General features: G+C 38.5%; 1 protein-coding gene across 4 annotated transcripts in view; it reads right to left on the bottom strand.

The window, feature by feature from the left end:
- The window catches only part of LOC106078545 (uncharacterized), a 171731-nt gene that overhangs the window by 42182 nt on the left and 114584 nt on the right, over window positions 1-14965 (bottom strand). For 2 of the 4 annotated variants that reach the window (XM_056037951.1, XM_056037952.1), the window contains one exon: window positions 2690-2740. The exons of the other annotated variants lie outside the window; for them this stretch is intronic. The gene's annotated coding sequence lies outside the window, so the exon portion shown is untranslated. The remainder of the gene's footprint in view (window positions 1-2689; window positions 2741-14965) is intronic. 4 annotated transcript variants of the gene reach the window in all.

Raw genomic sequence — 14965 nt, 5'->3', positions numbered from 1 at the left:
AAGTGTGTAAATATGTGTGTCACAAGCGCGTGAGTATGTATATTAAGTGTGTGTATAGCATATGAAGTGTGTGTGTGTGTATGTGTTCAAATGCGGGTGTTTTAGGGAACGTGCTCCAAAAGAATATTAAAAAATCAATTCAAGGTTGGTCCAAATATAGGTTGAGACTAAATCCAGTAAAGCACACAAAAAGAAGCTGGACAGTCTCTATAACAACAATTAGTTGGATTTACACAATTATCTTAATTCTCTGAAAAGGAAAAATAATTAAATCTAAATAAAAGTTAAAAAAAAAAAACCAAAGTTTTCATTAATATAACATAAATAACATGTTAATATTGAATATAATTATAGCATAACCGATACGTAACTCTGTTCCTTGTACTGTTCATCTACTTCTGGACCACGCTGTATATAATTTAATTAATATTTAAGATGTTCCCATCAGACCAAGTGGTAACTGGCAAAGTGACTCAAAAACAAAGTGGGATTATATACATTTTTACCTTGGAATTAATCTAAGCTGACATTTAATTGAATCTTTCTGTTTCAGTATTAAGTCACACATGTCACAAGATGGTGGTCAAATTAGTTTTTTAGTTAATGATAAAAAATAAGACGATAAAGAAAGGAATCTCGTCAAGCGACAGAAGTGGTCACATGATTGTCACATGATTATCTAGTTCCAAAAGAAACGAGTGGCGGAACTACTTAGAAATAGAAAAGTGGTTGTTTGGTCTGGACATGACCTTGGCCTAGCTACTGTATCAAAACATCCAATCATCAGGCGGCACGGCACGTGCCTTTAATATGTTCTCGACACTCTGTACTATAACTACAGTACATTTTATTTATTATTATTGTTTTACATATATCTGGGCTAAACAAAAATAGCATTTGAACAGTAAAAGAATTGCAAGTTATATACGCTAAGTTTTCTACATATGTTAGTTGAGTAGTTTTAGAAAATTAAAAAGTTGAATCTTATTTAAAACAGAAACGAAAAAATAAATCGTACGTCAACAGTGGCCTCCTTCTGAAATTGCAACTGTAAAGTATGTACCATTACCACACACACATACACCACAAACACACACACGTCAATGACAATATAATTTGGTTGACTTTTCAGTGGCTTTAGAAAAAAAAAAAGGAGGAAAAATGGCTACCGTAGACTATCAACTGAAAACATGATCTAAAAATAGAACTATAACACCCGCCCCCTCCTCTCTTATGGAGTGTTGTCACTAAAATCTGCGCTATTTGCACACCGGATCGAAGCTGATTTCTTTAACTCCAAGATGTCGACAAGACCGTAGCGAGTGTTCCACAGGGAGAACTGGACAATCTCAAGTGGCCAGGAGGGTGTTGGCCAGTCTTGATTAGATGCGGCCAGGAGGTAATCAGAGACCAAAAGGGAAAAAAAAAACGCAATTCATGATTTTTTAGTGACGGCGGTTTTGGTCAACAAGATAAGGAGCGCCCCGTGGAGTCTATGGTGGTGGCGATACTGGAAGAAGGTTTGGATAGGGGAAACAGCCTGCGATCAGATTGCCACGGACCTCAGGGAATCACTATTGCGGTATCCTTAGATGAGACTGATGTGATACGGTGCTACTTGTAGCAAGCTTAATATGTACATTGGATAGTGTATATAAGAAACACAAAGTGTACAGCAAGATCTTGTTGGAGGTCGTGTCATTAAACTAGAGATAGCTTTCCATTAATTGAATTATCCTGCCTTGTATCTGAATCTTACATCAAATTAAATATAAAGTTAAATTGGCGAGTTGGGGAGGATTGGGCTGTTTTAAACTCCTTTAAAAACGACATTTTAAATGTTCCTTACCCAAGGAGATTTGCTTTTAAAGGAGCATTATAAGACATTCTTACATGTAGTAAATCTAGACCTTTACCTATTTATCAAACCAGTGTAAATGATGAAATTATTGCTTTAAAAAGAGGGAGGAGTTACAGTAATAATTTCCGATACCAACATCATGTAATTGTTTCAAAATGCAGGATGGCCAAATAGCTGCCTCTTCGCTACGCTACTGCTAGTTACCTGGTCATCATGCATTGAATACTTATTAATATGACAGATATCCAATTTTGTAACTATCAATCACGAATGGGTTAAAAGTTAATGTTTTTTAAAGTAATCTAATAAGCAATATTTGAACTTTGACCTGATTTAAACAAACGGAAGCACTTTTACATAAATGGACATCATCTTTAAAAGGGATGCCTTTACAAAGTCAATGGGATGACTCCAGTTAAGGAAATGTGCTTGGATTATTGAAAACATATTGACGAACCAGACAAGAATAAAACAGATGAGCCACCAGTAGGAGAATCAACCAACCAATCAGTCCTGAAGGGCCCCGGAGAGCCGGCACCACGTGATACCCAGAATAAAAAAAAGGTGACGGCCGAGAAAATAAAACGATTAAAGCTTAGAAAATAATACTATAAGAAGAACAGAGCACGCTACATCCGGCTTCACACCTAGCTGAATACTATCTGCTATTTCTCTCCGCGACGCATCCCACGTAGAAATGAAAGAATCTATTATATTATTAAACATATATTAAGTATATGCTATGTATGCGTATGCATTGATTTAAATCCATCGTCCATATTTAAACGCTTCTCTTTATACATAAGAAAAAAAGAAAAAGAAACTTACGACTTCCTTTATTTACATCCAAGGATTCTGGGAAAACTCCAGCTCACTAGCCTATATAATAGAGTAAGCTTATTAGTTTCCTTAAACATGATATTGGGCAACAAGGCGACATTGAAGGGGCAAAAAAAAAAAAAGAAACTGGATGTATGTTGGGGGGGGGAGGGGATAAATGATCAGACGATGTCTGTCAGAGAGATGATGTAGAGTGTAATGATTATGGACTTAGAAAGAGGAGAGTTGGAAACGGAAAGGGGGGGGGAAGGATTGAACGGAAAGGAGGTAAAAAAATATGCTAAAGCTTGTTCTCTCTCTTGTTTTTTTTTATCTTCTTCTCTCTTTTTTTCTCTTTCATATTGCCAGCTCTGTCATGTTTCATACGAACATATCGAGCACGTAAACAGAGTATTAACTAAGGACAAACAAATATCTGTCTGTTGATATAAAACGATTACCTGAAAGATAGACACAGTGTTTATTTAATGCTGAATATACCGGAGATGTTCCTACATGGAGGCTAATCCATAAATAGCATTTCTGGTGTATCCGGTGTGCAGTATACGGAAGTATGATATGGGATGTATTTTAATAAACCAAATTGTAATTTTGTGTATACTTATCAGCACTGTTGAAAAACAGTTCTAAGCACTTTTGCAAGAGGCAAAAATCAATCTTTAGTTTTTTAGTTGGCCAATGTGATCTTTCAGTACAGCGTCCTTGACATTGCTTATTTTTGTATTTTTTTTATTTCAAAAATTTCTTCCAATCTCATTTTCTTGCGTTTTTCTTTAGGTTCCATCATATCGCTACCACGTTTTCTGTTCACAGACGAGAATAAAGAAAAGTTTCGGTGTTTCTATACTTCATGGCTTAAGTTTACCATCTAACCCAGTGGCGTAGCTAGGGTGGGGGAAGGTGTGATTCCAAATTCGAAAATCTCCCCGGCCCCCACTTGAAAATTGTTTTTACGTTAAATATTACCACATGTTCTCATGCCATGATGTCGAATGCCAAATGCCGGGCCCCTAGAGAAATCAAGCCCCACGATCTACGCCACTGATCTAACCACATATACTTTGTTGTTGATTTAGCTATAAAAAAAAATGGCGGGCTAATAGCTTTTCAATTGTTATGATCGAATTTGTTGCTTTTATTTGTAACTAGAAACTCTTCGGTTTAGCGTTCACATGTGTACGTACATGTACATTGTTAGCCATTAGCCATTGATGGTAAGAGAATACATTTTATATTCCTTCCTCTGTCATCCTCTTTCTTTCTTTCTCTCTCTCGTTTTTTTCCTCTGTCATCACTCTATATCCTTCTCTCTTACTTTCTCTTCGTCCCTCATCTCTCACTTCTTCTATTTCTCTCTCTTTTCTTTTCTCTTAGTCTTCTCTATCTCTTCCTCTCTATCTCTACCTCTCTATCTCTTCCTCTCTATCTCTTCCTCTCTATCTCTTCCTCTCTATTTCTTCCTCTCTATCTCTTCCTCTCTATCTCTTCCTCTCTATCTCTACCTCTCTATCTCTACCTCTCTATCTCTACCTCTCTATCTCTTCCTCTCTATCTCTACCTCTCTATCTCTACCTCTCTATCTCTACCTCTCTATCTCTTCCTCTCTATCTCTCCCTCTCCCTCTGTCATCCTTCTTCCACACCTCTCATCTCTCTCACACACTGAATAACGTAATGATGAGTTAACACTTTCAGGTCCCTAACTTTTTTTATTACACCACAGACAGAATTACAATTTATGTTCTTGATACAATCCGATTTTAAAAGAAACATTTCGCAGAGCCTACATTCATTTTGAAACAATAAAATATGAAATATTATCTTTTCATTCAATATGGTATATTATTGGACCACAAATCACTTATAATGTAATAGGTTCAGTAAACACGTCAGCACTTCAGTGGGTAATGCCATTTCTCTTTTAAAATCTACGGAGCAAATTGACTGTATTTGTAGTCAGAATTTATGTATGGCGTAAGGTTGTCAATATAACGACCGATGGTCTTGACTAATGTCAGGCTGATCTACAACGATTGCAGGATGCTTTAATTTGGTTTCAAAGGTGCGACAGAACTGGTCCACGAGGGACATATCCTTGTACGGAGACAGGGAACCAAGTGGTGAATTGCCAGATACCTGGACCGTCCTACATGAGATTGATCTCTCCACAAAACCTTAGAGCATGGGGGCTTACTAATAGTTGAGAGGTCACAAGGATATTATGATAATCTTGAGTTTAAAAGTCCAGTCTGCATTGGGATTTGAACTGGGGAGGCCTCTCAGTTACGAAGACAACCGAATATAAGGATGGCTGTCTGGTCGTGCGGTCTGCGCGCTGGACTGTCGTTTGGACTTATCGATGGTCCCGGGTTCAAACCCTGCCCGCTCCTATTCCCCGTCGTCCTGCGGGAGGTTTGGACTAGGAAGTAAATAATCTTCAACTCTGAAAGAACATCCAAAACATGTCAAACATTCTACAAACTATGTTTTTTTACAAACCGCTTTGTATTAGATTTATTTTACCTCAGTAATCCTTCCAAAAATGTTGGACTGTCAGTGTCAGACTGACAGATACATTTTAAAATAATGCTTCCCTATAAATCTTCAGAAAAATGTTTTTCTATATTTTCTTAGATATACTATTTCTTGACGATTGTATGCACACAAAAAGGCTACACATGAAGTTATGTATGTACAGTATGTATAAAAAAAAATGACAATACAGGAAGAAAAAACAATACTACAAGAAATCATCAGCAGACGTGACCTCTCAACCTTTCCCCGAATAGCAAGATGGACGATGACTTTATTTCCGGCGGTTGACTCGCATGAATGATGGGATGTCGTAAAGTGTATGCATAGAATGATGTAAATGAAGCATCGGAGAGATTATATAGGTCTGTCTGAGCAAAGACGCCGAGACGTTTCCGGCCAAGAAGAAGGGGCTGGATGGAGCGGGTGTGTCTACGACTATGCATCATCAAGCGACGTAAAAGCGAAGTCGAAATCATGATGAGATGTATTGACTCACATGCAAGTGGGCTACACCACGTGATCAAGACAAATGGAAATGGAGGCAATTTTGAATGTCGAGATTTGTAAAAGCGGAAGTTGCGAAGAAAAAGGTCAGTGTAGAGGTTCAAGGTTCTGCAGATAATTAGTATTTACATAAGAATATTTGTATTGATGTTGCTAAACATGTCATATCAATATGATCTTCTAAAGAAGACATAGAAGTATTACTGTACGATGAACTTTAGTAACCGTAACAGCTTATTAAACACATTTCCCAAAGAGTTTTGACCTAGAGTTGATTTTATTTTCTAATAAATAAAGTAGAATGTAAGGAGTATGTATGTCCAGCACAGAAATCAAAATCACCTGACCGATCCTGATGAAACTTGGCATAAATGTTCCTTAGATCATGGCGGAGACTGTATTGTGCGTTTAATGTCCCTCCCACAACCGGAAGAGCCTTTAAAAAACAACTAATACAAATCTCTTTTAACCCTTAAAGTGCTGAGCTGTTTCACAGTGAGTGCATACAAAATGGAATAACAATTCTGATGTTTAGAGGCTAAACTACCACACGCGTTTAAAGGGTTAAAGAACGAAACTTTTTAACAAATCGGGTAAACCCTTTTTCGATATCAATATGTCATCTAAACTGGTAAACCATTTTAAAATTCTTTCATTTTCATGGTAAAATTGTTAACAATTTGAAGGGCACAGTATTCGTGTTCGACGAAGATCTAAATCCTCTAGATCAGTAATACTCAAGGCCCGCAGGCATAGGATAATATCCGGCTAGTACTAGTACTATTATAAAGTTATACTTAACATTACCCATAGTCAGTATCAACCAATCATAACGCACTAACTCATTGTTTATGCCACCAAAAAGGCCAGAGGCACGTTTATATTTAGGGAAAAAGTTCTAGAAGATTTAAGCTTTGTGCCTGTTTAGTATTCATTACGCTCAATTAGCTCAGTCGGTAGAGTATAAGATTTTAAAACTGAGGGTCAGTGGTTCAAGCGAGACCAATCGATAAAGTAGTCCTCAACACTGACATGCAACGTCACAAACTGTGGGCAATGAAGACCACTAGCTCTTTGCCACGTCGTACAGACCTATGACGTGGCAACGAGCTATTGGTCTAACTCTAAATCGCCCATATGCTAAGGAGTAGAGTTGTGTGGTTGGTGGGGGGGGGGGCAAGAGAGAAGTGTTTCTCGAATTTACGGGTGGGTCAGATTCATCACAATAGATACTAGAATTAGCTGACCAAAGGAAAGTACTGGGGGAGTGTTTAATCTTAGATCATTCTATTGTTAGAAGTAAGACAACTGCCTGGGAAAAAATCAACGGGCGAAGCAGGTAATTCTATATATAGAATAATACAATACAATATATATATATATATATATCATGGGCGTAGCCAGGGGGGGGGGGGTTTTGGGGTTCAAACCCCCCCCGAAATGAAATCCCCCCCCCCCCAAGGGGGGGGGGATCGGAATTTAGTGAATGATTTTTTGCTTTGATTTTGTTTATTTTAGGTGAGATTTTAATACTAAACCATCAATTGCCCCAGCACAACCAATGGGGTTTTGAGTTTAAAACCCCTTACTAGGGGGGTTTGAGTTTAAAACCCCCTACCAGGGGTTTTGAGTTTAAAACCCCCTACTAGGGGTTTTGAGTTTTAAACCCCCTACTTCTATAAAACAAATCAAAACAAAAATGCAAGCGAAAATCCCCTAATTCCAAGAGCACAGTTAAGGGAGATTTTGATTTTAAAACCCCCTCCAAAATTTACGATAAACCCCCTCTTCAATATAAAAAAAAGTTAATTACGCACTCAAAATGTTATGAGCGTAGCTAAATGGGTTTTGACTTAGTTTTTAGTTTAAACCCCACTTCAGCGGGGTTTGAAGGTAAAAAATACCTCTTTAATAATAAAAACAAAGCAAATTATACACTCATAATGTTTTGTGTGTAGTCAAAGGGGTTTTGAGATTAAACTCCCCTCCAGTGGAGTTTGAAGCTAAAAAGTACCTCTTCAATATAAATAAAAGCAAATTACTCACACTAAAATCTATGAACGCAGCCAAAGGGGTTTTGAGTTTAAACCCCCCGCCAGGGGGGTTTGAGGTTAAAAAATACATCTTCAGTGTAAGAAAAAAAAGCAAATTACGCACTCAAAATGCTATGAGCGTTGCCAAAAGGGGTTTTGAGTTTCAACCCCCATTCAGAGGAGTTTAATGCTAAAAATACCTCTTCAATATATAAAAAAAAAAGCAAATTACACACTAAAATTATTTGAGCGTAGCCAATCCAATCGGGGGTTTTGAGTTTAAACCCCTCTTCTACAGATGGCGTTTGTTTAAAGTTTAAAACCCCTCCAGATGGTTTTGAGTTTAAGATCCCCCTACAGAGCATTTTGAGGTGGAAAACCCCCAACAGATGATTTTGACGATAACACATTTTTACCAGTGGCAGGGCTCCATTAATAAACTGCAGTGAATAGTCATCTGCCGAAATTGAAAAACACTAAATGTGGCTCAACAAAGATGGCTAAGACAGATTTTAGGAGTCAGTTATAGAGATCGGGTTTAAATCAAGGAAATCCTATGTCGAACTGGGAGTCGACCCTTTAGTAAGATTGTGAGAGAGCGACGCATAAGGTTTGCGGGACATGTTCTCCGACAAAATGAATTACGCTTAAGAAGAGTTGCAATGATATCCTAGTACAACTTGACGCCACTCATTCATTGAGGTCCTCATGGCAGGTGCGAAGAGGCTTCAGACATTACCAGTGACAGATTTTTATGGAAACAGCTTGACGTCAAATGCTCCGAACGGCGCGGTAGGGTCAGTAAGAATAAAACTTTTTAATAGCAGAAAAATACACTTTAGATACCTCAGAATATGCATTTTGTTGGCTTTCAATACCAGAAATAGTGCTTGGCGGCGGGGCTTCGCCCCGCGCTAGCGCTCCCCAGACCCAATTGCTAGTAATGGCAGGGAATCTACAATTTTATGGAAACAGCTTGACGGCAAATGCGCCAAACGGCGCGGGAGGGTCTAATTTAGTAAGAATAGCACATTAGGTATTTGAAATAAAACTTTTTAATAGCAGGAAAATGCACTGTAGATACCTATGAATATGCATTTTGTTGGCTTTCAATATCAGAAATAGTGCTTGGCGGAGGGGCTTCGCCCCGCGCTGGGGGAGCTCGTAGCGCTCCCCCAGACCCCCTTGCTAGTATTCGCGGGGAATCTACAATTTTTCCACTAACTCATGGAAGAACCTATTCTAGGGCATAATAAACGTCTTCAGAAAGAATGAAGAGTCAGAATGCAATAAAGATTATGTACACACACACACACACACATAAATACATAAAAAAAAAAATTCGCGGGAGGGGGGTCGCGGTAGGGGGGGGGGAGAAAAAAATCCCCCCCCCCAAACCCCCCCCGAAAAAAAATCCTGGCTACGCCCATGATATATATATATATATATATAAACGACTCAGTAATGCTTACTGTGTTGGCCAAAAGATTGGCAATGATACAATCAGTTCTCCCATCCCCCAACACTGACAACCCGTTTGTCCCCTCCCCAACCTAAGGTGTCACATCTGCAGATTTGGTCTACACTCGTCTGGGCAGAGGCATGGGTAGCATCGTAAATAAGACTTTCTCCTGCAGGCAAAGTCTCGCGTGATTCCGCGTGCGATGGTGTATTAGCTAAACAAAGTACCTGTTGTTTCAGCCACATGATGCCAGGCTCTGTGTGGGTCAATGGTAGGGGGCTGGGGGCTACGAAGAAGAAAGTCAGGTGTCTGTTGTTTTAACGAATCTTTGTGCTGAGTTATTTAACTCCTTTTCCACCTTTGTATTTACACGCATAACAAAGTTATAACAGAAACAGATCATCCCGATCGCTTGTTCAAATAGTCCAGACCGTAATAAAATCTGTAGTGTGCCAGCCTTGTCAAGAATAGCAAATTGCTACGCTGCTGCACTGGCCTTTAGTACCTTATTGTTTCTTCGTCCGCCCCTTCTACCCAATCTTTGATGCCCCCAAGATCTTCACTTTTGATTAAAAAAGAAACAGTATAAAAGTAGAATAAAGTAAACTGCTTATTGTGTGAGAATGAGCATTAGCTACAAAGTGTTAGTGAGATGTTCATGAAGCAATAACGAGTTTAAACACAGACTGATTCATTACCACGGGGGCTGTTGACATTCTGAGATTGAGACTCTTCGATAGTCTACGGTAGAGAAATAAATTTTAAATTCTACCCAGAAATGACCTCAAACTATACGCCAAGCGGAAGCAATATTCATTTGAACCAAATGTACACATGTATCGGCCTGTAGGCCTTCCTCAGCTAAAAAAACAAACAAATATGAGCCGACATCAAGGCGTAAAGGCCCTTTATCCTTATAGAAGTACGAGACATTGTAAGACGATACTGTAAAATCTTTATTGAGTTGGCTATAAACTTTTAAAGTAATTCTGAAATAACATATGTTGAACTTGAGAAATGACAAATCTTGGTGAAGACTAGACGATTATTTTATGTGTTATTAAAGATACGACATTAATTGCAAGAAATATTTTTGGAATTAAAATAAAATCTAATGCCAAAGAGAAAAAGAAAAGAAATAGAAAGATCTCCGTAAAAAAAAACAGAAAAAAATAGATTGAGAGATTGTTGTTGCCGTCGTTGACTACTTGACACCAAACTTCTGGTAGACAAAAAAACCTCTTTAGGCGTATTATAGTTTAACATGTAAAATTTGAAATTACTTGAATCACTTCTTTGTAAACAGAACTTGTATTACAACATAGACACATTCAACTTGAGATAAAATGAAACCAATGTAGTAGACTTCAGTAATGAGATAAAATGGTATTTTGAACAAAATCTAACTCACTAAAAAAAGCACGTCTTTTCTCTCAGGTATTCTGAAGTCGCCTACACATAACAGCTGACGCCAAAAGTGGCTTATCTTGCATCATTCACACTAGATCTACATAGCCACCAACCAATCGGCGACTTCTGCTCACCATCTTATCAGAAACAAATACACACACTCCGTTACAGAGATAAACATAGAGTTGAAGCTAGGTTCTGAAACAAATATGATACATACATATATAGAGTTGAAGCTAGGTGCTGAAACAAATGTGATACATACATATATTAAACATAAGGGAATAACAGCACCAGGGACCAAGTTTTTAAGAGAGAAAGTAGTGAATTAAATGCTATGAAAATAATGGACTGCGCCGACCGAGGCTCGAACCAGTGACTCTGGAAACGACACCACCACCTAGCGATAACGCACTAAGCGAACTTAAGCGAATGTCCAAATAGACATACTGTTTAATATATGTATGTTACAGAGATTAATAGGAATATTTAAGTAATAAATTAGAGATTTTCATACGTGCAGGGGCGCAGGGGGTCCCACTTGAGAGGGGGTCCAAAATAAAAAATACAAATTCATCTAAACCAAAAAGATTACATGTCTGCTTACATTAGCACAGATTCGACTAGAAGGGCAACCGTCGCCCAGGGTCATTGGGTAGCTGAGATTCGCTCTAGGGCTAAGAAGTAGATCTAAGTACACAGAAGTTGAACAATGTTCTGCAGAAGAATCTCCCTAGGGAAAGAGATCTCAGGAACATTGTTTGTACCTGGAAAGCATTGCTTACATCAAGGGGAGACAATCAAAAGGTTACGGAAATCAAAGAGAGAGTTATTCCCGCAACAAGAAAAAAAAGTAAACAACACATTAAAAAGAAGCCAGGTAGTTTCATTTTGTGTTTCCAAAATCCTACGCTGTGGCTCCTTTAGGAAAAGGCGCGCTGGCTCTATAGATCAGAGCAGAAACAGAAATGTTCAAAATAAAAGCACTTCCTTTTTTATAATAACAGAAAAACAAACCAAGAATCCCAAAGTCTTTGAGCTACTCACAAAACACAACAAAAACAACAACAACAACAACAGATAACCGTTCGAAAACTATTGCTATACTTGTGTTAAGAGCGTCTGACGTGTTCAGCGGTTCTAGTCCAATCAGTTACAGCTTTAAGGAGGGAGGATGTTTAGCACAAAGTTTCTATGGTGCCTTTACGTGTTTAGAATAAACCAATGAGCTCGATTCCAATCTTACCAAGCGCTATTTCCGGTATTGAAAGCCAACAAAATGCATATTCTGATTATATATTCTTTATATTACTTTATATTACTTTATATTACTTTATATTACTTCATACATTTCAAGCATCATGTTAAATCCGGTTGAAGATTACCAACCGATTACGTACCCGTATTTTGTATCTCTTGGAGGTATTGCCGTCATACATAGAGCTGCTCACAAGCTAATAAAGAGTTAAGTTGACCGTTCGACATTAGTTTAGTATACGGAGGTAAAAGTCATGGAAAGATAATTCTTTTATTTTTGCAAGTCGGACTAGAGTTACCCCACGTAACTTTCGCGGCGACAGAGAGCACGGCTCAGAAAAGGAAGAGGGAGGGGGGTGGGAGAACAAGTCATCTTTCTCTTTATACATTCTCTATTTGGCTACATTTAGGTGTGCATCTTTTACACACGATAATGTCTGGTGTCATTAAAATAGTTGCATGTTTTTTCTGTAGCTTTGTTTTGATTTTGCCCCCTTCGTATTGCCCTTCGTTTCCTAACCATGGCCACCGCTTCACATATGTTTCGTGGAGTCAACAGGTCTTTCAATGTAGTCGAAATTCCTACTTCAGGTAACTGTTTGTTTCTAATAGTCGCATATTTCTGGGAAAATGTCATCGACGAAACCATTGCTCTCGAACTTCGCATGATGGCTGTACACTTTGTTTGCGAACATTGGGATAACTATGGCGACGCTCTGCCCGTTGTTCTTTCGCACGCCTCACGGAAGCACAGTCATACACTATGCTGGACAATACGCTGCCTACATGACTACTTCCGGTGTTTATGGTGGCGAGGCTGAAATTGTGATGTCTCAAATACTTCCCGCTACCATCACTATTCACTTCCGAGAACTTCCGCATGACCCTTCTCGAATTTACAATCCGGGTCTCTCCATATCCCTGCTATTTAGCTGTCCTTTGGAAGTGTTCACACGTCACTAAATAGCGGTTATGCTTCGCTGCGGGTCGACTAGTTAGACCTATATCCAATTATAATTTATTAATTACCCTTAATTGATTGAAGTACAGACCTTCATCAACAGATGTCTCAGAATTATCCTAAAAATACTGGTACGACAAAGTAGAAAACACCAAACTGTGGGAGATGAGTGGACAGAAAAATATAGAAGTACAGATCTTAGAGAGGAAGTGGAGATGGATTGGTCACACCCTTAGAAAAGATACCAGCAACAGAGCTAGGCAGGCCTTAGAGTGGAATCCCCAGGGAACAAGACGCAGAGGAAGACCAAAAAAGAACATGGCGACGCAGTGTTCTAGAAGAAGCCGAGAGGACAGGGAAGAGCGCTGGGAAACCATCACAAAAATCTGGCAAGAGACTGTGGAGAGTGGCGTGTTTTTACTGAGGCTCTATGTTCCATGAATGATGATGATGAATTAATTAGCTAATTGGTAAAGTTTGTATTGATTGATGTATTCTCATCAACTATGAATGATTATGTAAAATTTCAACTTGATCCGAGAATGTAATAAGGTAATAACTCCATACATACAGCCAAACCATTTGAGCATTTCTTTCTCTTAGTAGATACCAAACATAACAATTAATTACCACAAATGAACTAACTAATTAGTTGATTTTTTTTTATTGCTTCATGTTCTTTTAGGTAAAACAACTAATTGTATAAAGTTTCCACTTGATCCGAGAATGAGTGTGGGACAATCAACGTGTTCACAACTTGTACCAGAAAGACAGACAGGGTTGATATAAGCTTTGTAAAAACAACAACAACGAATATATATATATTTGATATGGATGATATATATGCAGTGAAGAAAACCCATATTTCACATTCAGGTCTTGATGCTCTGACCTCTATACAGATCACTGAACAATGTTGTGTAAAAAAAAATACATTTACATTAAAGGGATTTCCTATGAGGACATCAAGTCCAAAATAATTTCTCAAACTACTAACAACTCGTCTAAAAGGTTATGGGGGTAGGCGGGGGGGGGGGGGGGTTGCTGGAACGTGTGTGTGCATCAGGAGTCACTGTCAGTACTTAAAGGAACAGGCGGAACTCAGAGGCAAGTGCTGAATTTACATTTAGGCAACATAAACTACAGCTTAGTGCCCCTGGATGATTGGTGGTGGGGGTCCAAAAACAAGATGTTATCCGAATGATCAATTAAAATAGAAATGGAACCTGTAAAAAATCCTATTTCGTTTAAACACGAGGCATTCCATTAGAACTTCCCTTTCTTTGGTTTTTGAAATCCAAGACAGATACTGCTCAAAGAACTTGTTCTTTCCCCAAACGGAACAGCGCATGACACCTTTGTTAACCACAGAAACGGATGACCATCACACTATCTGGACTATATATCGCCCAGCCATCTCCTTCATCAATTAGGGCAGTGCACCTCAAATTAGGTGGTTAGCCTTACAACAGATTTTATTCAACGCAAAAGACAATGGTATGAATAGATCATGTGTGGTGTCCCAACGGTTCAACAGACTAAGGGTTAGGTGAAGGTGAAGCTCAAGACTTCAAAAAAACATTTTCCATGAATAATTTATTTTCTGTCTGCTGTCGGTCCATGGTCAAAATTTAGCGTTTGTCTTTTAGGGGCAATTTCTAGGAAGGTTGTCTCTCCTTGTTATATTTTTGCGCTTACCTCCACTGCTGACAATTTTAGATAATCTGAATTGAACTTTAAATTTTCTTTGATGCAACAGAGGAAGTTAACAATTTCCCTCATAAAATGTTGAAAAGTGATGTAAATGATATAAATGAACTGTGCTAGTCTATGCAAGGCACAATGACCGGTGGTTACTCTTGCACAATACAATGACTGCTCGCTACTCTTGTATAAGCGCAATGCCGCTGGCGACTCTGAAGCTATTTTCTAAATATTAACATCAGCACATTTCCTATGACTGCTGGTGGACATTTGTATAGCTATTGTGCTTGTAAGAATGACAAGTAACTTAACCAATAATTGGGAGCAGGGGCGGTGTTGTTTTTGTGATCTCTCTAGGATGGTGGGCTCTAGGGATTCCAAGCGAACCTTCTAATTTGA

This window comes from Biomphalaria glabrata, chromosome 8, assembly GCF_947242115.1.
Source record: "Biomphalaria glabrata chromosome 8, xgBioGlab47.1, whole genome shotgun sequence".
Taxonomy (NCBI): domain Eukaryota; kingdom Metazoa; phylum Mollusca; class Gastropoda; family Planorbidae; genus Biomphalaria; species Biomphalaria glabrata.
This window is presented reverse-complemented; position numbering and strand designations above follow the sequence as displayed.